Here is a 26,702-nt window from a genome sequence, read left to right as displayed (position 1 = left end):
TGGTGTCCCACCGACTTCCACCCTTACACAGTCTTAGGTTAGACACGTTTCCCCTTTTTCATTCCCCTGCTCCTTACTATAGCTTCTTCTGTTACTCCCTGTTCTTAGGGACCTGGAAATGACTCTAGGGAAACTTTCTTTCCGTTTCATTTCTCGATTTACAAAAGTAATGTACTGGTTAGCCTATAGTCTTATCTTTTGAAGCAGTTTTTCCTAATAAGATGTTTTTTTGAGACCAGGGGGCGGGATCATGGGGGAGGTGGGAGGGTCCCCCGTTAGGGGCACTGGGGGGCCAGGGATGTCTCCATCTTTCAAATGTCTTGCCCCAGGAAGATTTTTCTTTCTGATTGGCTTAGTAGGGATGTATTATCTCTTCTCATTATCTGACTTATTTGATAAATGCTTTGTTTTTGTTTTTTTTCTTTTCTCAACTAGCTGTCATTTTACAGGCCTTATTGTTTATGAAATACAACATAATAAATTGTATTGTATATCATTTGAAAATAAAATATTTTGAAAGAAAATTTCCATTACAGCACAATGAATTCAGCAGATTTTATTATTTGTTTCATTCAACTCTCTCCCGATAAAATGTGTGTGTTATGTAATTGAATGTCACTACTGTTTTCTAGTTTCAGCACTGTGAAGCAGATTGGTAGGAAATATATGTATGGAAATAAAGTAAAAGAAACTTAAAAAAAAATTTAAAAAATAGCTAATTTCCTGTAAGCCGATTACAGAAGGCAGGAAAACAGCCTCAGTCATACTGTCATGTCAGTGCTGGGAAATGTCAAAGAAAATAACTCTTAGGCTCGATTCACACCTATGCATGTTGCTTTTGAGTGTTTTTGGAGGTTTTTTTTTCATGCTTGCCGCGTTTTTGAGCCGCGTTTTTGCCGCGTTTTTGCCGCGATTTTGCCGCGATTTGCGTTTTTTTTTTTTTTTTTTCATTTTTTTTTACAGTCTTACAAAAAAATTACAAAAAAAAAAAAAAAAAAACGGCAAAAACGCATCAAAAACGCTGCAAAAAAGGTGCACTTGCGTTTTTGATGCTTGTCCATTGAAAACCATTACATGCAAAACGCTGCATTTTGCATGAGAAAAAGTCCCCGACCCTTTCCAAAAACGCGGAGATACAAAAAAGCATTGATGTGAACATGTTCCATAGGAACCCATGTTAAAAAATTCCCGTGCATTTCTGCAAAATGCAAAATGCATCAAAAAATGCGCTAGTGTGAATGGGGCCTTACTGAAATGTCTGATTTAAGTAACAAATACTCCTTTAACTTATGTAATAGAGGCACAGCCCATGTGCTGAGTAATGGAGCCAGTGTTTTTGGAGACTCTCTGGGATCTGGTTAAAAGATGCAGCAAAAAAATCCAACTGGAAATTCACCAGGCAATTGCTCTATGCTATACCCCAATCATCTAAGCTGTAAGACAAGCACCTTGCCATCTGCACAAAACAGAAACCCAGGTTCAGTTTCTAGAAGGAATTTCATCTCCAAGGTAAATAACCCACATGTCCTCAGGTTTCCTCCAGGACTTCACTTTCCCCCCACAACCAAAAAACATTCTAGCAGATTAAAAGGACTTTTAGGTCTGGTTCACACCTATGTGTTTTTTGGTGCTTTTTGCAGAAATGCACTACAATTCATTTAATATTATTATTATTATTTAAGGTACTTATATAGCGCCGTCAATTTACGCAGCGCTTTACATATATATTGTACATTCACATCGGTCCCTACCCTCAAGGAGCTTACAATCTAAAGTCCCTAACTCACATTCATATACTAGGGCCAATTTAGACAGGATCCAATTAACTTACCAGCATGTCTTTGGAGTGTGGGAGGAAACCATGGGAACCCGGAGGAAATCCACACAGGCACAGGGAGAACATGCAAACTCCAGGCAGGTAGTGTCATGGTTGGGATTCGAATCAGCGGGAAACGGGTCAGGGACTTTTTTAAACACAAAATGGTGTTTTTCTTTGCTTTTTTGGTTCAATAGACTTCAATGGAGAAGCTGCAGAACAGCATGTAGTGCGCTTTTGCCACAATTTGCAGCTTTTTATTAAAAAAAAAAAAAAAAAAAAAAAGCATAAAAAAAATGCAAACTGCGTGTGCAAAAATGCAAAATGCACAGCGAAAAGCACTGCAGAAAGGGATCAAAAGCAAACTGCATAGGTGTGAACCAAGTCTTAAACAAACTGACTGTAGTGTGCATGTGCATGACTCTGGTGGGGACATTAAAGTCTAAGCTGTTCTGGGGACAGAGCTATGGTCAGTAGTTTTGTGTAGTCTAATGCCCCATACACATGATCGGACATTCCGACATCAAAATCCATGTTTTTTTTCCGACGGATGTTGGCTCAAGCTTGTCTTGCATACACACGGTCACACAAATGTTGTCGGAAATTCCGATTGTCAAGAACGCAGTGACGTACAACACGTACGAGCCGAGAAAAATGAAGTTTAATAGCCAGTGCGGCTCTTCTGCTTGATTCCGAGCATGCGTGGAATATTGTGCGTCGGAATTGTGTACACACAATCGAAATTTCCGTCAACAGATTTTGTGGTCGGAAAATTTGAGATCCAGATCTCAAATTTTGTTTGTCGGAAATTCTGACGAAAAATGTTCAATGGAGCCTACACACGGTCGGAATTTCCAACAACAAGCTCCCATTGAACACTTGTTTCGGAAATTCCAACCGTGTGTACGCGGCATTACACTCTCTTGTAGGATCAGTACAGGCAGTTCCTGGGTTACAAACAAGATAGGGTCTGTAGGTTTGTTCTTGAATTGAATTTTTACCTGTTCCAAAATAATAATTTTTAAGCCTTTTGGACAGCATGGGGAAGAAATAACACATCAGTAACATTTGTTTTGCTGTCTGTGACCGTTTAGGTTTCACCTCACTTTCTGTCCCTGTGACAATTGGATTTTGAAAATTTGGGCTTGTTGTGGAAATAAGGATTGCTGATAAAGCTTCAGTGGAAACACCTTTTTCCCATGGTAACTCTTACAAGAGTGAATTTCCCTTCCTAGGGGTAGATTTACTCTCACTTCCTGTTATCTCCCTCTGTTTTTAAGTAGGAGTCATTTGTAAGTGGGATGTTTGTAACCAGGGGACCGCCTGTCAATTGTATGTGTAATGGAGTATAATATACAGTATCTCACAAATATGAGTACACCCCTCGCATTTTTGTGAATATTTTACTATATCTTTTCATATGACAACACTGAAGAAATAGCACGTTGCTACAATGTAAAGTAGTGAGTGTACAGCTTGTATAACCGTGTAAATTTGCTGTCCCCTCAAAATAACTCAACACACAGCCATTAATGTCTAAACCGCTGGCAACAAAAGTGAGTACACCCCTAAGTGAAAATGTCCAAATTGGGCCCAAAGTGTCAATATTTTGTGTGGCCACCATTATTTCCTAGCACTGCCTTAACTCTCTTGGGCATGGAGTTCACCAGAGCTTCACAGGTTGCCACCGGAGTCCTCTTCCCCTCCTCCATGTCGACATCACAGAGCTGGTGGATGTTAGAGACCTTGCGCTCCTCCACCTTCCGTTTGAGGATGCCCCACAGATGCTCAATAGGGTTTAGGTCTGGAGACATGCTTGGCCAGTCCATCACCTTTACCCTCAGCTTCTTTAGCAAGGCGTTGGTCATCTTGGAGGTGTGTTTGGGGACCTTATCATGTTGGAATACTGCCCTGCAGAGGTTGGAGGGGTGGGGGTCAGCCTATCAGTGCTCAGACCATACGCCGCACACTGCATCAAATTGGTCTGCATGTCCCAGAAGGAAGCCACTTCTAAAGATGATGCACAAGAAAGCCCACAAACAGTCTGCTGAAGACAAGCAGACTAAGGACATGGATTACTGGAACCATGTCCTGTGGTCTGATGAAAACAAGATAAACTTATTTGGTTAAGATGGTGTCAAGCATGTTTGGCGGCAACCAGGTGAGGAGTACAAAGACAAGTGTGTCTTGCCTACAGTCAAGCATGGTGGTGGGAGTGTCATGGTCAGGGGCTACATGAGTGCTGCCGGCACTGGGGAGCTAAAGTTCATTGAGGGAACCATGAATGCCAACATGTACTGTGACATACTGAAGCATAGCATGATCCCCCTCCTTTCGGAGACTGGGCTGCAGGGCAGTATTTCAACATGATAAGGTCCTCAAACACACCTCCAAGATGACCATGACTCTAACATCCACCAGCTCTGTGATGTCGTCATGGAGGAGTGGAAGAGGACTCCAGTGGCAATCTGTGAAGCTCTGGTGAACTCCATGCCCAAGAGGGTTAAGGCAGTGCTCAAAAATAATGGTGGCCACACAAAATATTGACACTTTGGGCCCAATCTGGACATTTTCACTTAGGGGTGTACTAGAGCTGCACGATTCTGGCTAAAATGAGAATCACGATTTTTTTGCTTAGAAGATAGATTACGATTCTGTCATGATTCTCGCGGCGTAACATCATCTTTCACATTAAAACAAAAAAAATTGGGCTAACTTTACTGTTTCTTTTTTTTTTATTATTCATTGAAGTGTATTTTTTCCCCAAAAATTGCATTTGAAAGACCGCTGGACAAATACAGTGTGACATAAAATATTAGCAATTGCCATTTTATTCCCTAGGGTCTCTGCTAAAATATATATAATGTTTGGGGGTTCCAAGTAATTTTCTAGAAAAAAATATTGATTTTAACTTAAGAAAGAAGTGTCAGAAAAAGATTTGGACTTTAAGTGGTTAAACTTCCTGCATTTACACTTGAAAACTTGGCAGACTGCCTGGATTATTTATTTACACAGAAGTTCTATCCCTTTGATCTAAGAAGGAAGCTTAGTTACAATGTTTCAAGTTAAAGACTTGGCAGAAGGGATGCTTTCTTTTGACAGCTGAGTAAGCAGATAGTAGTCTCTCCACTTGTTTATATGAAAGAATCGGCAACCTCTGCAGGAGAAATCGTCAGGGGAGGTGAATCGAGATCACGATTTTTAAACGATTAACTGTGCAGCTCTAGGGTGTACTCACTTTTGTTGCCAGCAGTTTAGACATTAATGGCTGGGTGTTGAGTTATTTTGAGGGGACAGTAAATTTACACTGTTATACAAGCTGTACACTCACTACTTTACATTGTAGCAAAGTGTCATTTCTTCAGTGTTGTCACATGAAAAGATATAATAAAATATTTACAAAAATGTGAGGGGTGTACTTACTTTTGTGAGATACTGTATATATGTACTGTATGTATGTATAGATAAGACACACACACAAATTCTTTAATGTACATGCATAGACAGGGAGAAGTCTATTTACAAATTAAAAGGAAAGTCAAGATTGATGAGGTTGGGTTGGCAGACTGTTCCTATGTTAATTCTACTCAAAAAGGTAACTGACTAAACACTATAGTGGCCTCAATTGTTATTTGAAGTAAACTGCCAGTACAGTCTTTTCATGTTAGGATCAGAAGCGTTTGATCAGCCTATCAGAAACCCCTCCAGGATTTACTTACTGGGAGTAAACTGTGTATAAAGGGAAGTTTTAGCTGCTAAGTAAAGCCTGGTACACACTACTAGTTTTCTTTTCATTCAACCCAGCAGGGATGAACTATACAAAAACGAATAGCTCAGGAGGAGCTGCTGTACTATCAATCCGATGTTAGTACGGCGATCTCCCCTGCTGAGCAATTGTGTCAAACCGGCTGCAGTACACACGGGCCAAATGTCAGCCGGTTTCTACTGAATGGCTGATGGCGCCCGACATTCGGCCCATGTGTACTAGGCTTAAGGCTGGCCATACATTATTCAATCTTCTTGTACAATTTCCTGTTAGATTTACCAAAACCATGTAATATGAGGTCAAACCTAAACACTATAAATCTGTATGCAATCAGGCAAGCCCTTGCACTACATAGTTGAAGGTAAATCTAAAGGAAATTGAATAAGAAATTGTATAATGTATGGCCAGGCTTAAGAATTATTATGAAAGGACAGGTCTAAAAGATAATACACATTATTGCATGCATGTGAGCCGCCAAGGTGCATAATATAGATTGGACACAAAATATATGTTGGAAGGGTGGAGTGTCCATATTCTGTGGACTTTGTCATCTGCTCTGAGATCCAATAAATGCTAATCTCTGGTAAAGATCCAGATTTATTTGGATTTGAGGAGTGTGGGTGTTTGACGCACTCATGTTTCCATATTAGCACTAATAATTGCAATAATAATTATTACTCCTCATCCATTATTTACAACATCTCTAAAAGGTGATGGCTCTGTAAAAATATAAGAAACAAATATTAAAAATTCTAAACTTGGCCTTTGAGGAAGTACATTAATATTTGCAGCCCATACAGGCACAAACAATGTCCATCAGAGGCAAAGGGGCTGTGCCCCTGCGATAAGTCCTGTATCATCACTGGGTGTCTGTGCTTCTCTATGCAATGCAGAAAGATCATGACCAGTGAGAGAGGCCAGAAGAGGGAGCTTCCTGAAAACATCACAGCACCCTGCCTCAGTACTCCTCTCAGCACCCCTCAGCCCTGATGCAAGCAGTAGGCTGTCTCTCAGAAGGGGTTATGCAAATATCAAAATGCCTTGATGGGTGGAGGTCAGCCCTAGGCAGACTATGCAGACCACCCCAGATAATGCCCACATGCGATGGGTACAGGAGAGGAGCCTGTACAACTGCGTGAGACTGAAGAGAAGGCTGGAGTTCAGCTTTAAAGTGGAACTTCACCTAAAAGGGGTAGTTCTGTTGATCTTCCTCCTTCCCACCTGCTCTGCCTGTATTGGAAAGTTTTTTCTTTTTTTCTGGCAGTGGGTAACTATTTCTGGCACTACCACTTCCGCTCAGCTCGCCCAAACCCCTCCCGGCTCACAACCCTCTGTGATAAGTTACAGGTCCCAGGAGGCTGTGGGACGATTCAGAAAAAGCCGCGTGTCCCACGCATGTGCAGTGGGAAGCTGGCTGTGAAACACCAGGAAGTCACAGCCGGCTTACCACAAGCAAGACGGCAGTGTCAGGGTCCCCAAGTACCGTTCCGGGTTATGACAGTGCTGGATCCCTGGACTGGTACATGTCTGTTTAAAAAAAGTCAAAAGCTGCAGTATTTGTAGCTGCTGACTTTTACTTATTTGCACAACAACAACCAGAGCACTTCTTTAACCACTTAAGGACAGAGCCTCGTTTTGAGATTTGGTGTTTACTGGTTTAAAACAGTTTTTCTGCTAGAAAATTACTTTGAACCCCCTAACATTGTATATTATTTTTTTTCTAACACCCGGTCGTTGCAATACTTTCTGTCACACCGTATCTGCACAGCGGTCTTACAAGTGCACTTTTTTTTTTGGAAAAAATACACTTTTTTGAATTAAAAAATAAGACAACAGTAAAGTTAGCCCATTTTTTTTTTAATATTGTGAAAGATGATGTAAATTGATACCCAACATGTCACGTTTCAAAATTGCGCCCGCTCGTGGAATGGCGACAAACTTTTACCCTTAAAAATCTCCATAGGCGACATTTAAAAAATTCTACAGGTTGCATGTTTTGAGTTACAGAGGAGGTCTAAGGATAGAATTATTGCTCTTGCTCTAACGATCGTGGCAATACCTCACATGTGTGGTTTGAATGCCATTTACATATGCGGGTGCTACTCACGTATGCGTTCGCTTCTGTGCGCGAGTTCGTCGGGACGGGGCGCGTTAAAAATTTTTTTTTCTTATTTTACTTTTTATTTTTACACTGTTCTTTTTAAAAAAAAAAAAAATGTGTCACTTTTATTCCTATTACAAGGAATGTAAACAGGAAAAGATCTTTGTAAACATCCCTTGTAATAGAAAAAAAGCATGACAGGACCTCTTAAATAAGAGATCTGGGGTCAAAAAGAGCTATGGGCAGAAGTGACGTTTTGACATCACTTCCGCCCTGCAATGGTATGGAGACAGGTGGGAGCCATCTTCCCCTCACTCAGCTCCATACCACACAGGAGAGCGGACCCAATCACCTCCGCCACTGCTGGCGGCTCCGGTAAGCGGTGGAGGGCACCGAAGCGTGGCAGGAGGGGGCGCCTCTCTCCCACCACCAATAAAAGTGATCTTACGGCGAATCCTTGAAGAGGATACCGGGGTTATGGTAGCTAGCTGCTGCCATAACAACGATACTCCTCTTTAAACAGCCGATGTATAACGACGGCGGACGGTCGGCAAGTGGTTAAGAAATGGAACACTTTTATTGTAACAGTACAGTACAGTCTTCCAAACCAGTGCCCCACAAATGTTTATTTCTCTTTATGTAGAACAGTGGACTCTAAACTGTGGCCCATGGCCGGAAGTGGCCCTTTGCTTGCCTTTATCCGGCCCTTGGGACACTATTCCTCCCTCTGACACCAACAATGGGACACTATTTCTCCCACTGACACCAATGATGGCATACTATTCCTTCCAGTAAACCTAATGATGGGGCACTATTCCTCTCAACGATGAGGCACTATTCCTCCTACTGACATCAATGATGGGAGCACTATTCCTCTCACTAATACCAATGATTGGGAACGATTTCTCTTCCACCTAAACACAGGGACGCTAATTTTTCACTCCCACTGACCACCAAGCCTGAAGCATCATCTACTCCCACTGTCCACAGTCCGGTCCCCCTAAAATCTGAAGGACAGTAAGCTGTCCCTTTGTTTAGAAAGTTTGGAGACCCCTGAAGTAGAGAAATACTACATGTATTCCCACAGTACCTCACAACCTATCTGTATATGACATGGTTATGTAGCTCTTGTCTCATATGAACACAATAAGCACATTTTGAATAAAAATATAACAAAAATAAAATAAACTGAGGAAAATTCCTCCTGAGAGCTCAGTCAGCTGTCTACAAATTTACACAGATATCTGCAGACACACCCAGATGTGATGTACGGTGTGTAACACATGAGTGAGCTGATCCTCGTATCAATAGAACAACTCATAATGCAAAATTGTGACAGACTTTAGTACTGTGTGATATCTTCTATTTCTGACCGTTTCCTCTTTGAACTAAAAATACATTATTATGTAAACAGAAAGGGGAAAGGAATTTTTAAAGACACATTTTTATTTACATACACATTATGTGACGTTCACATTCACCTTGATGACATCTTTGGCAAAGACTGGAAGTATGTGTCATTTTTCACAGATCCCTCCCTTCACAGATTCCTTTTGTGCACACATACTAAAATTAACATTTTGTACATGTAAATGCACTTGAAAACCAAAATCAACATTTTCTGAAAGCAAGGACCCCCCATGATGGAAGTTTTTTATATGATATTTGTGCTACGGTTTATCAAATCTATAGTTTAGTAAAGAAAAATACACCCAATCAATTATTAGTACACACAAACATAATGTAATCCACATTTTTTCTGTAAAATTATAATATAATATTAGATTGTGTAAATAGATACTAAATATGTCAAGCTTCAAAACTGCATGTGCCCACAAAATGGCAAATAACTGTGCCACCCAAAATTCTCTATAGGCAAGTCTTTACAGCGGATCAATGTATAGTTAAAGTGGATCTAAACCCTAAATATTGTTTTACCTTAATGCATGCATTACATTAAGGTAAAAAATGTTTGGGAATCAGTATCCCCACTTACACCCCCTCCCTGCTTATACTTACTAGAGCCCTCATTAAATCCAGGGCTGTGCCCATCTTCAGCTCATTTCTCCCCTCACTTCCTGCTCTCACATGCTTTGCTGTGGCAGCAGGAGCCATCTCACTGTTGTCAATCAAAGTCAGTGATGAGGGAGCGGACGCAGACAGCGAGGGCCTGGGAGGGGGCACACACAAGTGCCTGCATAGAAAGCGGCTTTCTATGGGGGGCACTCGAGGAAGGGGAGGAGCCAGGAGCTCCAGCAGGGGACCTGAGAAGAAGTGGTTCAGGGCCGCTTTGTGCAATTCTTTTACACAGAACAGGCAAGTGTAAACCTGTTTGTTATTTTATTTATTTATTTTTTTAAGTTGAAGCTTTACAAATCACTTTAACCAAGAATAAAGGTCCTAGAATCAGCTTTTATTGCTCATGCGCAGCCATACCAATATGTGTGGCACAATAGCCATTTCTGTATGCGCACACACACATTTGCTTTTATATGTACATATATATGTGTGAGGGGGGCTTTTATAAATTTATTTTCAATTTTATTAAAATAATTTTTTTGCATATTAACTTTTTTGTTTTCACAAGGTAGCTGACAAGTTTCCTTTGTGATTGCATGGTGACAGGTTCAGTTATTAGTGTATCTCTGTGAAGCCATCTAATGGCTGGTGTCATAGCTGATCATGTGTGTAGCATCGTGGCAACAGCAGATTAAACAGAGGCGAAGATGGCAGCTTCCTAGAAGTTTTAGTTCTGCTTCAAGGAGACATCATGGTTTATTAGACCACTGGTCACTGATCATGGTCACCACTGCACTCTGTTACAGTTGATCAAACACAGACTGTCCTTGCTCAGCGGCCAAGGTTTGACAGCTCTGAACCCTGGAAGTGCTCAGAGCTGAGCGCTTTAGGGTTCACACTGTTCAGATGAGTTAGCTGATCTCCTGCCGTTCTCTATGCCAATACCTGCCATGGAAGTCCTGGGGAAGAGGGAAAGGTTAGCCTAGGATAGATGAAGGGAATTTTTATAGGTATGCAACTCCTATCCTCATATCGTTTAGTGGTTCCAAATTAATAATAACTACTGCAGTATGGAACAGACACAAAAAGATACACTCAGCATCTTTCCAAAATAACTGTTCCCTACTGCAGCAGTTATTAATAATTGGGAACCACTAATCATTATGAGGGTTAGGAGTTGTCCATCTGTAAAATTTCCAGAACAAACAATTATTATGGTTTCATCTAATTTATAATTAGGCTGTAAAGCACTAAATATACTAAGCGTTAACACAAGTTTACAACCATTTTTTCTGCCCAAACTCTGCTGCTCCTGGATCCACTGACAGTGGGGTTTTTTCTGCTTCTAAACTTTCCTGCCACTAAATGCTGCTAAAAGTCTATGTTTACATAGATACACAGGCTAACATGCAGGGGAGTTTAGAGGCAGGAAAAAAAACCCCGCCAGATGCCCCTCGAAGCAGCTGCAAAATTGTCCTGTGTACATAAGGCCTAAGCAGTCCAGGGTAAAACTCACTCCAGGGGGGCCCCCATCATTGTAAAATACGTGTTAATGACCTATTTAGGTTTAATCTTATTTTACTAAGTTCTCATAAAAATGGTGCAAGTCACAATGTAAAATATGTTGGTACGCTTATCAAAGTCTCCCCATCTGTTGGAGTGGTGCTTGTATATAAAATCCTAAACCATAAAAAATACCCTGATATCACAATCAGTAAAGTGAATAAGAGCAATATATTTATTTGCAATTATTCACTTTACTGATTGTGATATCAGGGTATTTTTTATGGTTTAGGATTTTATATACAAGCATCACTTCAACAGATGGGGAGAGTTTGATAAGCACACCAACATATTTTATATTGATTTGTAGCAAACGTTGTCACAGCACTAATTGGTTGGTTGCAGCTCACACATTTTTTTCTGTTTTTTTTTCTGGCGTTTTGTTTTTTTTGTGGTGTTTCGTTATTTTATAGAGAATCCACATCAGCGCTTTAGTTTTCTTTTTTCGCAAGTCACAATGTATACAGCAGTTGAAAATGAAGTTTAGTTTTTAAAATGCATGTCAAAGCAGTAGAGAACATACACCAATCAGCTATAGGATTACGAGCACTGACAGGTTAAGTAAATAACACGGATTATCTTGTTGCAATGGCATCTCAAAGTAAGCGTGATATATCAGGCAGCAAGTGAACACATTGTCCCTGAAGTTGATATGTTGAAAGCAGAAAAACTGGACAAGGATTTGAGCAATGTTGGCAAGCGCCATATTGTAATAGCTAGGCGACTGGGTCAGAGTATCTCCAGAACTGCAGCTCTTGTGGGATGTTCCTCGTCTGCACTAGTCAGGACCTGCCAAGAGTCGTTCAAGGAAGGAAAATCACAAAACCGGCTACAGGGTTAGGGAATGGCCAGGGCTCACTGAGGCACATGGAGAGTAAAGGCTGGCCAAATCCAACAAAACTGTAGCTACTGTAGCTCAAATTGCTGAAAAAGTTATTGCTGGTTCCAATAAAAGGGTGTCAGAATACACAGTGCATCGCAATTTGCTGCGCATGGGGCTATGTAGATGCAGACCAATCAGTGTGCCTATGCTGACCCATGCCCACAGCCAATAGTGCCTATAATAGAGACATGAGCTTCCGAACTGGACCATAGAACATAGACTATAGAACAATGAAAGAATGTGGCCTGTTCTGGTTTGAGGAACGCCACAAGGAGTTTGAGGTGTTGACTTGGCCTCCAAATTCTTTTGATCTCAATACAATCGAGCACCTGTGGGATGTGCTGAATAAGAAGTCCAATCCATGGAGACACCACCTCACAACTTGTAGAACTTAAAAGATATGCTACTGATGGCCTGGTGCCAGATACCACAGCACACCTCCAGAGGTTTAGTAGAGTCCATGCCTTGACAGATTAAACCTCAAGCACAATGGATGTTTTGCTATCTCTCCTGGTGGCAGCATTTTGGCAGAAAAAAAAACACATGAAGCTGGTAAACACGTGTAACGCATTGAACCACATCAAGTGCTTGGCTGTTAATTTTCCTGGCCATAATAATAATTTATTCTGGCCACTGAAATTAAGTAAAGCTCAAGTACTAAACGTGCCTAGCATTAACACGCGTTTACAAGCCTCAAGCGTTTTTTCCTACAAAAATTACGCTGCTCCTGGACGCGCTAGCAGTGTTTTTTTTTTCTACTTCTAAACTCCTGTAAATGCCTATGTATGCATGGACACATAGGCCAACATGCAGGGGCGTTTAGGGGCAGAAAGAAAAAACTCCAGATGCCCCTAACAGCCACTTTAAAAATGTCCAGGGTGCATGAGGCCTTATGGTGGGTGGTCATAATGTTATGCATGATTAGTGTATATTAGGAAACCAAAGAGCCATGTTATACCATTTGGATATTGGGTCATTATAATAAAAGCTACTATGGACTCCATTCAGGAAGCTGTATTTTCCGCTTTAAAATTTGTGTTCAAAAAGCTCCTAGCATTTTTCAAATTTTTTTTTTTTTGCAATTTACAAAAAAAATGCTACTATAATACCACATGCAGTATTTTATCAAAATATGCCACATTTATCTCATGAAGCCATGCAGTATTTTATCTCATATGATATCCAGTGGGATAAAAACAGTGGAGAAGTAGTAGAACCCCAGTTTTTAGTGCTAATAAAGAAGTAAAATGATTTAAACCGTAAAAAATATGCCAACTTACCAAGTCAGTGTGGTCCCTGCAGCACATATATTAATACAAAAGAAAAAAGGTGACTAGAATACCAGTCAAAGGGAAACTGCTTTCACAGTACACGCGTGGTGTCAATTCAGTATATACAAAACATCTTTATAAATGTCAAATGTTGAATGAAAATAGTATAAAAAATTACACACATATATAAAATACCCTTCTACAACCTTGTCTTTTTTATTGGTGGAAGAAGGGCATTTATATAGGTTTGTCATTTTTTTATACTATTTTTCCCTAGTAACCTCTGGAAGAAACCTAGGCTTCCATTGAAACCAGGTTGAGACACCCTGACACCACTTGGTGCCGGAAGGACGCCCTCAGGTTGCAGTGGTTATACCAGGATGATGCCTGCACCTGCAAACATCTTTCTTTGCTTAGAATAAAAATCATGATTCTCTCACAATTCTCGGCGTAACATCATCTTTCACATTATAAAAAAAATTGGGCTAACTTAACTGTTTCGTTTTTTTGAATTCATTGAAGTATATATTTTCCTAAAAAATTGCTTTTCAAAAACCGCTGCGCAAATACAGTGACATAAAATATTGCAACAATCTCAATTTTATTCTTTAGGGTCTCTGCTAAAAAAATATATATATGTTTTGGGGTTCTAAGTACTGTATTGGCGTATAACACTCACTTTTTCACCATGAAAATCGGGTGCAAAGAGCGTGTGCATGTTATACGCCAATACTTCAATTTGAGCTGCCTGGGAGGGGACAGGGAGGGGGGCAGGACGAACGCCATCAGATTACATACAGTGAGAATCTCCTGTTTACTTGGCGGCCTCTATAATAGGAAGTCCCGTCTCCTGGGCCACCATTGGACCACTGTTCTGTCTATCATAGGAGATTCTCACTGTATGTAATCTGTTGGCGCACGTCCCGCCCCCTCCCTGTCCCCTCTAGGCTGCAGATGGGCATTGATCAGGCTGCACTGATGGCAATGATGAGGCTGCTGCATTGATGGCAATGGTGAGGCTGCTGCATTGATGTGGACTGATGAGGCTGCATTGATGACACTTGTGAGGCTGCAGATGGGCATTGATCAGGTTGCATTAATGGCAATGGTGAGGCTGCAGATGGGCACTGACCCTTATTTTGGTTCAAAGTTCCTTATTTAAAATTTTAATCTAAGTTTTTTTTCCTGAAACCTCCCTCTTAAAATGAATGTGCGTGTTATACGCCGATAAATATGGTAATTTTCTAGCAAGAAATACAGATTTTAACTTGTAAGCAACAAGTGTCAAAAAAGGTTAAGTCTTTAAGTGGTTAAACTGCCCTCATTGACGGAAGTTCATGTCTTTGATCTAAAAGAACCGAGAGATGCATTGGGGTTGATTTACTAAAGGCAAATAGACTGCGCACATTGCAAGTGCATTTCAGGGTTTGTAATGAATTGTGAATTACGTTTATATAATATAATCAGGGTTTATATAGTTTTTTTTTTCACAGACCCAGGGTTTATATAGTTAGCGTGTGTGTGTTTGTGTCAGTCAGTCGCTCCCATAAACTGAAAGATGATTCTCCTTTTTAACACCTCTTGGCTTGCTGCCACATCCAGTACTTAAAAGATTATAAGCCACATATCTACAGACAAAATGGAAATATTGCCACCTAAAGGCAGAACTTCTAACTGCAGTCCTTGAAGACCAACAGCACAGAAAATGTAGACACTATTGGAGGGGATTTACTAAAACAGATTCACACGGAATCTGGTGCAGCTGTGTATAGTAACCAATCAGCTTCTAGGTTTTGTTGTCAAAGCTCAACTGAACAAGCTGAAGTTAGAAGCTGTTACTAGCACCAAATTTTGTGTGCACCAGTTTTAGTAAATCTTCCCCCTTTATATTCATTTTTTTTTTTAAGCCAGGTGTTGCTGTAGCTGTTAGGCTGATTCACCAGGAGGAATTTAAAATTCTCTAAATAAGCTTTAACCACTTGCCGACCAGCTGCCGTCATTATACAGCGCCAGGTTGGCACGGCTGCGCGAAACGCCGTAGGTGTAGGTTGGCCACTTGAAGAACTCTTGGGTGCCAGGGTTCCAGGCGCTACGTCGGAGCCGATGCACGTGGCCGCAATGTCTGCCGGCAATCCGCGATCGCTCCTCAAAGAGCCAGAACGGGTATTCTGTCAATGTTAACAAACAGATCCCCGTTCTGTGAGGGAAGTAGAGAGAGATCTGCTGTTCCTAGTGATCAGTGATCTTTCTCCCCGTCAGTCCCCTCCCCCACAGTTAGAAACACCTCCCTAGGGAACACAGTTAACCCCTTGATCGCACCCTAGTGTTAACCGCTTCCCCGCCAGTGACATTTATACAGTAATCAGTGGCTATTTTTAGCTCTGATCGCTGTATAAAATGTCACTGATCCCAAAAAAGTGTCAAGTGTCCGATCTGTCTGCCGCAATGTCGCAGTCCCGCTAAAAATCACTGATCGCCGCCATTACTAGTAAAGAAAATGAATAATAAAAATTCCATAAATATATCCCCTATTGTGTAAACGCTATAACTTTTGCCCAAACCAATCAATATACGCTTATTGCGATTTTTGTTTACCAAAAATATGTAGAATACATATTGGCCTAAAACTGATGAGATTTTTATTTATTTTTTTGATATTTATTATAGCAAGAAGTAAAAAATTGTGTTTTTTTTTTTTTCAAGATTGTTGCTCTTTTTTTGTTTATAGCCAAAAAAATAAAAACTGCAGAGGTGATCAAATACCACCAAAAGAAAAATCTATTTGTAGGAAAAAAGGACATAAATTTTGTTTAGGTACAGCATTGCACGACCACGCAATTGTCAGTTAAAGCGACGCAGTGCCATATTCCAAAAAAATGGCCTGGTCATTAAGGGGCAAATAGTAAATACTTATCTATCCCACTGCCTGCATTGCTAAACCCCTTTGAAAACCCTTCGTGTAAGCTTTTCCCCCAGACCTGCCCCCCCGTGCATCACTCGTATCCTCCTACTGACTACTATGGTACTACAGGACACATAGTATGGACAATGGGGTTGCAGGAACCAAAATGCACATGGGAGCAGGGGATTTACACAGAGATGTGTCAGTCTCTGAAGGGCCTTTAGGCTCAGTTCACACTGCAGTGACCTGGGATCTGACTTGTGAGACCCCAAGTCGCACGACGTGAAATCCCATGTTAGTCAACGAGAGCTGTCTTAATTAGCACTACTGAAGTTGCTCTGACTTTAGAAAAGGTTCTTATACTACTTCAAGGTGACTTCTATCAGAATTGTGCCCATAGACTTTAATAGAGGTTGCCTCCAAGTTGGATCCACATCTATATTGATGTGATTTGGATCCAACATTACAGGAAGATTACCCAGGCATTCCCTGAAAGTCACGTCAAAGTCCCATCAAAGTAGTACTCAAGTTGTCAGTAAATTGCCAGGAAGTCGCCTGGCAAAGTCGAGACTTTCAGGTCGCAGTAGTGTGGACAGCGCCTAAGACAATGATTACTCTTCTTGCAGCTGTGTCTGGTGGTTCAGGCAAAAAAAAGGTTATTTTTTACAGGGACATCTTTTAATCAAACTCAGATTTTAGTAAATGTTGTTTTAAAAAAAGTTGTCCCTCAGTGAGCTTTGTAGCTGCAGGCACTATGCAGTAATTTATCCCCAATTAAAAAACACTTTCCTTCTGTCAGTGGCTGGATTTGCTCCCCCCTGCCAACAGCAAGTTGACATCCTGCCGGTTGAATAATCTTTATAAACACAGATCAAGCATAAACAAAGAACAAAGAGAGGAGAGTAAAGTGCTGAACCCTCACTTGAGCAACTTTACAGCATCTCTTGTGAACTGAAGGTAAATTACTCCTCTGTGTTGACAGCTACAGAAATATAGGTCAGCAGGGGCTTGGTTTAAAGCTTACTTTCCACTGACCTTAAGGCCTCATGCTCACCGGACGTAATAAAAAGCCAGTAACATTAGTTGTAGAATGAGTTTTGCAGTAGCTTTTTTTAGCAAAACTATACTCCCACAAAAGCTCATGGCTCAAAACGCAGATAAACACCAAATAGCAGTGCTTTTTACAGTTGAAAAATTCCTCTTAAAACCCACTAGTTCTGGGGGGGGGTTTTCCAGCCAGAAAATGCCCCTGTCAACAAACGCAGACAACAGCCTATGTGTGCATGAACACATAGGATAACATGCTGGGGAGTTTATCGCCGGCAGAAAAATGTCTGAAGCCAAAAACAGCAGCTGTAAAAACATCCAGTGTGCATGAGGCCTTATGCTAGAAAGAGGGAATTGAAGTAACCTTTTTTTTCTGTCACTTATCAAAATTTTACTATCATTACTACATATTTCTGAGTTGCAGAGTTTAACAAATTTTCAGGCAAGATATTTATTATCATCCTGCAATCATCCTCAGCTAGTACACCAAGCATGTCAATGTGATGTGCCCTTTTCGCTCCTTCTTTGCATATCTCAGTGGTTTAAGGGTAACAAACCAAATACGCCACCAGCTGTTCTCCACTTGATATCACACTTCCTTACATCAAGTCTAAATAGTTTATTGTAAATTTTAATTTTTACTATAATGAGTTCAGAAGTGTTATATTTTTTTACAAAATTACACAATGCTGCCTGCAATGAACATAATGTGGCCCCTTTGAACATTCAGTCTTCATGATTCGGCCCACTGTTTCATCTAAGTTTTATATATAGAAGATACTGAGAATTATGCCTATCACTATATACAGATAAAGATTATATTGGTCTTCTTTCACTTAGAAGGGAGTATTAACATATTTGAATGAGAACTTTTTAAAACACACTATCTCATGCATAAAGTACTTACTATACATACAATTACTATTTTATACATAAAGATACTTATCCATTGGGGACCCTATAAACAGCATATTTTTCAGAAAGGTGGAAAGGTGTCAAATACAAACCCAATGCAGACCTCTTTAAATATGTTACCGGTATTCCTTTACTACTTTTGTATTTGCTGTGTATATAAACACTTATTATAAAATTAATATTACCCTACAGGAGAAGAAAGTGGTCCTATCCCCAAAAACGTTTTCAGTATGCAACACAAATTCTGATAATGAAAACAGGTAAAACAAAGTAAGAAAAGCATGTACAAAAATAAAAGTTATAAAAAGAGCTCCTCACAATGACAGTGGCTCATGTCTCTAATGTGTATCGACCATTTACATTGTTTAATGGCCCGTACACGCAATACCTTTCGAAGCAATCGTACGTTAATCTGATCGTTAGTACACAGCTTTCAGGAACCGTTCACGACACTTAATACAAAATTATCTGATGGGACAAGCACGAAAATGTTTCTCGTATGAGACTACATTGATTTTCCTTGAACCACTTCCAGACTGCCCCACATACATTTACTGCGGCAGGGCGGTCCGGGTGCACAAAATCACGTGTCTGTGCGTGATTTCGTGCATGCGGTTTACGGGGCTCACGTGCGCCACAGGCATGCCGCTCCTGCTGTGATTGGACACAGCATGAGTCAATCAGCGGGTCTGGCAGCCTCGGACATTTGTCAGGGAGGAAAAGTGAGGGATCGTGTTTCAGCTAAGCAGAATCATGATCTCTCTTTTCCTCCAATGATTCCACTTCCCTCACAGTTAGAACACACAGTCGAACACATTGAACCCCTTCCCTGCCAATGCCATTTATACAGTGATCAGTGCATTTTTATAGCACTGATCACTGTACTGGTGTCAATGGTCACCAAAAAGTGTCACTTAGGGTCAGATTTGTGCACTGCAATGTCGCAGTCCCACTAAAAATTGCAGACTGCCGCCATTACTAGTAAAAAAAAAAAGTCCCTAAATCTATCCTGTAGTTTGCAGACGCTATAACTTTTGCGCAAACTAGGGGTGCCCCGAATGGAAATTTTGGTGCCAAAACCGAAAATGAAGGATGAAAACCGAAACCGAAAATGAATTTTTGAAAAATATTTATATTTTTATATACAACTGTATTATATTAGACTTTTTAATTAATATCATCAATTTAAATTAATATGAATTTATTGTTGGCCATTATTGGCACCTTTAGTGCAAGAAAGGTCAAGAAAAATGCAGTCTGCAGTCTCTAACCATTTCTTGTATCATGTCCTCAGTCTCTAACCATATGTTGTATCATGTCTGCAATCTCCTACTTAAACACACTGCTAATGGTATTAGCAAAATTTCCATTCGGTGCACCTCTAGCAGACATGATACAGGAGACGGTCAGAGGCTGCAGACATGAAACAAGAGATCAATGCAGCCTCACCAGTGTCCATCAAATGCAGCTTCATCAGTGCCTGTCAGATGCAGCCTACCAGTCAGATGCAGAAGCCTGCCTGTGCCCATGACATACAGCTGCCAGTGCCCATGACATGCAGCCTACCAGTGCCCATCATGTACAGCCTACCAGTGCCCATGACATACAGCCTACCAGTTGCCCATCATTTACAGCAGTGGTTCTCAACCTTCCTAGTGCCATGACCCCTTGATTTGCACCCCTAACCCACAGATATTTAGTGTTCCCCGATTCCTTTCCACGTGTACAGTATTAAAACCCCTTATGGTACATTGTGTATGTACCACTCTCTTTGTTCTCCTTTCTTGCCCTTTTATCTCTCTCTATCCTAATTTCTTGTTTTTTTTCCAAATCGCTCTCTCTAGCCGTCTTTCTTTTATTCTTTCTCTCCCTTTTTCTTTGTTCCTCCCGCTCTTTTCCTCTCCCTTCCATGTATTCTCTATTTTTATTCCTTCTCCTACTCCTTGGTGGGGGGAATAGGATGAGTGGCAGTGCCGGGGAAGTTCTGATCAGCAAACTTAGGTGCTCTTGATCAAGGTCATCTGCTGATCTGAGAACTGTAGTGGGGACTTTTAATAGCAACTATAATCACAGGTAATGTCTCACTCTGTCTCCAACTTTGTGGTGTCTCGCAGCAGTAACACCTATGCCAAAATCAGGAGATAGGGTCTTCTTCAGCCCCTTCACATTCACATTCCTCACTAGTCAGCTGACCTCTAGTCTCGGCCCCTCAGCCATGCCGTGAACTTAATGGGTGGCTGCAAAGAGGCAGAGTGGGCAGCCGCAGGCTCCAGGAACAGCCCAGCTGGGCGGCCACAAAAAGGCTGGGAGAGTGGTGAAGGCTTCAGGAACAACCCAGGATTCGGTGACCCCTGGCAAATCGTCATTCGACCCCCAGGTTGAGAACCACTGATGTACAGCCTACCAGTGACCATCATGTACAGCCTACCAGTGACCATCATGTACAACCTACCACTGACGTCGAAATACAGCCTGCCAGTGCCTGGTAATGCGATGTCACGCTGTGTGTCAGAGCCGGATCTGAATCGCAGTGCAGTGGCTGTAAAGATGTCCTGCCTCCTATGACAAACGGCACAACAATTCCTAGCATTGGATCAGTGTGCCGTCTATCACAAGAGGTGGTCTAGGAGGCGGGATATCGTTACAGTGGCTGCACGGAGATTCAGATCTCTGACACACAGCGTGAGATCGTGCTACCAGGCACTGGGGAGGCTGCATCTCATGACACTCATGAGAACAGCAGGGGGGAGGCTGACAGGAGATGATACACGTGCGGCACCCGGCCCCGCCCCTTTTTCGGCTCCATTATCAGCACTTTTTTTTCCTTTCGGCTGCCTGCTGAAAACACAATTTTCGGCCGATATGTTTCGGTGCACCACTAGCGCAAACCAATCAATATACGCTTCTTGGAATTTTATTTACCAAAAATGTGTAGCAGGATACATATTGGCCTAAATTGATGAAGAAATGTGTTTTTTTACCTATAGCGGAAAGTAAATTTTGAATTTTTTTCACAAAATTGTCAGTCTTTTTTTTGTTTATAGCGCAAAAAATAAAAAAAAAGACGCAGAGGCGATCAAATATCACCAAAACAAAGTTCTATTTGTTGGAAAAAAAGGACATCAATTTTATTTGGGTACAGCGTTGCACGACCGCGCAATTGTCAGTTAAAGTGACGCAGTGCCGTATCGCAAAAAATGGCCTGGTCAGGAAGTGGGTAAAACCTTCCTGAGCTGAAGTGGTTAATCAGTACAGTTGTTGTCCAAAAATACAATACAAATACACTACAACACATAACATCACTTCCAAACTTTTATTCTGTCGTACGCAAAGTTTCTGAACCTCCATAACCTCTTATTTTCGAGGCTAGCATGTAACAAAAAATGAACAATCATTCGTCCGATAATCTCATTGTGTGTACCAGCCATTACAATAGCATTATTAAAGCCTAGCTATCTATGCATACCCTGCTGTGCAGTTCCATTAGTTGGCCTGGTATTCTGCACAGTTAATTCACACCTGTTCATTGTGGAGCTCTGCAGAAAGTATAAAAGCTTGGCATTTCATTGCTAAAAATGAACACATTTCTAATTGTTGATGAGGGAATCATATGAAAAATAAAATAAAAATGAAATGCGCATGAGCTAGGAAAGTATGAACCAGAAGGTAAAGAATGTTCACTGTTAAGAAAATTCTTTCATAAATAACATTAAACATGTATGAATAGCAGGCAACAAGAGCGAGTGATGTGTCTGCATGCAGAGGGGAATACACCAAGTGCACTTTCATTATAAAGAAAATGGGTTGATACCGTATGTACTAATGCACTCCCAGGACCAGGAAACATCAAGTCTGCTAATGGAAGGCTACTACTGTACATAAAGTGCCATAGTGTCTACAAACAGAGTGGAATACTCTGCTGTAGGAAAAGAATAATTTTCTTGTAATTATTATTAAATAATAATGAGTGTTTTCATCTACACGCTTTGCTTAAATAGACAAGGGGAGTGTACAGAGGGAATGTATGAGGTCAAAATAGATTGCATCACTTCCGCAAATTCAAAACAACAATGGCACAATCGTATGAAAAACAAACTGTGAAAGAACACAGTGATTATTGCTAGCAGCTAAAGCCACTGGCAAAGAATAATCGGATGTAAAAATCCGGCATGCTGGGGACCAGCCGAGATTCAAACCATCTATGGGCAGGCTGATTGTACCCAAGTCAATTCATGGATTGTGGTCTACGGCTATAGCTGCTAACAATAACCACTTTAATAATCGAAGCGTCTATGGCCGGCTTTACAGTTATCTTGCCATTTCTGAATTATCACTGCAGACAATTAGAGCTACTTGTTATCACATAGGGAAATTTACCAATTTGTTGCCCCAACTGCTACTGTACCAGCCTAAGATCAGCGTTGGCATTGAAAGCGTGTACCTAAACCATTAAATTACTCCATCTTCCCCCTTTCCATTTACATGTACATTCTCTAGAACAGACCATTCTTGATTATGGACTAACAGCAGGATTGACTCTTATAGGTCTAAAGGTGACTGCAGCACCATTTATTTTTTGGCTCTTTGCACCCCTTGGGGCGGAGTGAAAACGCGTTGGGGGCGTGGCCTGACTGGAATCCGGGCTGAGGCTGCTTATGGATCTTTTCTTTTGACACTGCTGTAGTTTGTAGTCCGGAGCTCCCTGTCCCCCGCACAGCGGTCTAGTTGAACTTTATCTCTCTACCTGAGTGGCACCTAAAATTTTGTCTTTTTGGGTCTATAGGTTACTGGCCACAGATTACAAATTGTATTAACCTATCTGGTAATTCTCAACTTGTGCATTCACTGCTTGAAAAGCTGCCACATATGTGCCATTTCTTTTTGCATTTTTTTTGTCAAATTTACAACACATCCAATTACTATTCCACTGAATTGATAAGAAATTTTCAAAATTTTTGGTCAAAAACACAGCCACACTTTTTTTCTTTATTAAACATATTTTCTTTTGATAGGGAAGTGAATCTTATCAAAAATGAGAATCCACCGTAGTCCTGTTTTTTTGCTTCTGTAGGGAGTATGTGAAGATGTATAGCAGGGTTTGGAATGCAGTGCATGAATTTATTTTTTAAGCAAGAATTCTTACCTTACTGCCCTGTAATCGGCTTAATGTCTTTCAAAGAAGTCTGCACAAATTAAACTGTTATGCTGCGTACACACGGTCGAATTTTCCGACGGAAAATGTTCGATGGGAGCGTGTTTTGTCGGAAATTCCGACCGTGTGTAGGCTCCAGCGGACATTTTCCATCGGAATTTCCGTCACACAAAATTTGAGATCTGGATCTCGAATTTTCCGACAACAAAATCCGTTGCCGTAAATTCCGATCGTGTGTACACAATTCCGACGCACAAAATTCCACGCATGCTCTGAATCAAGCAGAAGAGCCACACTGGCTATTGAACTTCATTTTTCTCGGCTCTTCGTACGTGTTGTACGTTACCGCGTTCTTGACGCTCGGAATTTCCGACAAGATTTGTGTGACCGTGTGTATGCAAGACAAGTTTGAGCCAACATCTGTTGGAAAAAATCCATGAATTTTGTTGTCGGAATGTCCAATCGTGTGTACGCGGCATAAGTCACTTTTCTCATTAGGAGGATAAGTGAGAGTGTGTCTTTAGAGTCCACCTTCTGACCCACTTATCGTCGTCACCTTTTTAAAGTGCTGCACTGCTGCTCCTTCCTCCAATTTAAAATCTGCAAAGCAAACGGTATAAGCCTTATACAAGGTTGCTGATGTATCTACTTCTGTCATGTTACAGGCATCATAGAAGGAGGTCACCTACTCCCCCCATACCCAGCAACATGGGGCATTTAGTAGCAGCAGCAGCGATGGAGGAAGGGGTGGAGATGTGAAGATGAATATATGTGGCTCAAGGGTTTGGGCCAGTAAAAAATCTCCTGAATACGTCTCTCTTTCATTTCAAGTTAGCAGCAGCCCATTGTAATGCATAGGACATCCTCAGTTATGCCATTAGTTTTACTGCACAATGAGTTTCAGCTAAAGCCTAGTACACAAAATGAGATGAAATTTTTTTTTTTTTACATGATAGTCTTAATATCAAAAATGAAGGTTACTAAAGTATGAAATGGACTTGTGTCTTTTTCAACCTCGCCTACTAAAAAAAAAAAAAAAAAAAAAAAAATATCTCTCGTAAGACAGAATAAAAATTTGAAAATGATATAATGTATTTGTATTGTATTTTTGGAGGAAAACCTTCGGACGAAAGCTTTGTACTTACGATCAGATTATCATACGATCGCTTCAAAAACAATATTTCTTGTACGATATTCTGATCGTGTGTATGGGGTGTGAAGATGCGACCCCATGTCACAGGTGCATATGAGCAGTGTATGCCTGATTTTGGTAGGCTTGCTAATTGCACGCCTGAGGGCTGGGTTCATAATCATCCCAGGAATTGTGGTCAGTGCTCATCCTTGGAGACAGCTCCGCCCGGGAGACAGGAGGTCTGGCCTAGGAGTTAGGCTCGGTTCACACTAGGGGCGGCACGACTTGCAGGTCGCCTCACCGAGGCGACCTGCACACGACTGCCCGGGCGACTTGCAAAACGACTTCTGTATAGAAGTCTATGCAAGTCGCCCCCAAAGTAGTACAGGAACCTTTTTCTAAGTCGGAGCGACTTGCGTTGCTCCCCTTAGAACGGTTCCATTGTACAGAACGGGACGCTACTTGTCAGGCGACTAGGTCGCCTGACAAGTCGTCCTAGTGTGAACCGAGCCTTAGGAGGGAGTCAGTGCAGCACGAAGCTGCAAGCACAGAGGTGCTGAGCGTCAGGCCTAGGGGAGACAGACCAAGGCCTAAGGTGTAAGGCCTGAGCAGGATTGCTGCGTTTTTAGCCAGGAAGGCTGAATGCTGATTCTGAAGCAGGACTGTAATGCTGAATACCCCTGCGAGGAATCTGCTGTTTATTTTTGAACTTTGTTTCTTTTGAATAAAAATGGGCTGCCATGCCCTTGAAAATGCAGTCGGGACTGACACAATTTCTTCAATTCGCATGCACCATTAGAGCTTGATCACTCCGGATCGTCACAGGGGCTTAAGTTCTCATTGGTGCAAACATGAGGATAATGCTAGGAAAAGCCAATAAACATAAAGAAACACTGCCAGGAAAGCCATCTAAAAATTTAAAGTGAAATTAAAGGCAGATTTTCTTTTTTAATCCCTTCCCGCCATATAGCTGAAAGACGGCTACAGCACAGGCTTACTTTGCTGGGAGGACAGCGCGCTCTGTAGTCACTGAATCCTTTAGGCTCAGCTGATAACAGATCGGGGTAAAGTACCAATCACAGCGGCTCTTTACCACGTGATCAGTTGTGTCCAATGACAGCTGATCACGGATGTCAACACAAGCCGGTTATCGGCTTTTCTTTCCTCACACTGACAACGTGAGGAGAGAAGAAGAGTGCTAATAACCGGCTTGTGTTAAAGGGACATCGGCACTGATAATCAGCCGTTTACTATGGGGGCTCCCTACCTGCTGCATTGTATGTCCATTCACACACACAGCGCAGCTTGGCCCTGCCCCCGCTCTCCTCATTGGCTCACTAGCTGTGATTGATAGTAGCGGGAGGCAATGGCTCCCGCTGCTGTCTCAGCCAATAAGGAGTAAGAGACCCAGTGGAGCTGCTGCTATCCTGCACATCGCTGGATCGAGATGGGGATTGGGTAAGTATAAGGAGGGGCTGCTGCACAAAGTTTTTTTACCTTCATGTAAAGAATGCATGAAGGTGAAAAAACCTTAAAAGGAGTTGTAAAGGCAGGTTTTTTTTATCTTAATGCATTCTATGCATTAAGATAAAACACCTTCTGTGTGTGCCAGCCCCATCTCTGTCCAGTGATCCACGAGTCCCTCGGCCGTCCGGGACACTCCTCCTGATTGGCTAAGACACAGCAGCGGCGATATTGGCTCCCGTGGCTGTCAAAGTCAGTTAGACAATCAGGAGAGAGTGGGGGCGTGGCCGAACAGCAGTTCCATGTCTGAATGGACACACGGAGCTGCAGCTCGGCTTGGGTGCCCCCACAGCAAGCTCCTTGCTGTGGAGGCACTCGACAGGTGGGAGGGGCCAGGAGCAGCAAAGAGGCACCCTTGAAGAGGAGGATCCAGGCTGCCCTATGCAAAACCACTGCACATAGGAGGTAAGTATAACATGTTTTTTTAACAAAGTAGACTAATCACTTTAGGTCTTTACAAACACTTTAACTTCATCGCCTGCAGTTTTTCCTATTTGTATAAATTACCATATTTGTAATGTTGGGACAGATTATGTGATCACATCACTTCTTTTAAAAAGTTTCAATGAATTCAGAACAGCAAAAAAACAGTATGAGATAATGATCAGCTA

General features: G+C 41.5%; 1 protein-coding gene across 5 annotated transcripts in view; it reads right to left on the bottom strand.

The window, feature by feature from the left end:
* LOC141111196 (CMP-N-acetylneuraminate-beta-galactosamide-alpha-2,3-sialyltransferase 4-like) overlaps positions 1-26,702 on the bottom strand; it is a 355,704-nt gene that overhangs the window by 203,114 nt on the left and 125,888 nt on the right. The window contains exon 3 of one of the 5 annotated variants that reach the window (XM_073603272.1): positions 13,429-13,444. The exons of the other annotated variants lie outside the window; for them this stretch is intronic. The gene's annotated coding sequence lies outside the window, so the exon portion shown is untranslated. The remainder of the gene's footprint in view (positions 1-13,428; positions 13,445-26,702) is intronic. 5 annotated transcript variants of the gene reach the window in all.

This window comes from Aquarana catesbeiana, linkage group LG10 (genome assembly GCF_042186555.1).
Source record: "Aquarana catesbeiana isolate 2022-GZ linkage group LG10, ASM4218655v1, whole genome shotgun sequence".
Lineage (NCBI taxonomy): Eukaryota > Metazoa > Chordata > Amphibia > Anura > Ranidae > Aquarana > Aquarana catesbeiana.
The sequence above is the reverse complement of the archived record's forward strand: the minus strand, read 5'-3'. Positions and strand labels throughout refer to the sequence as shown.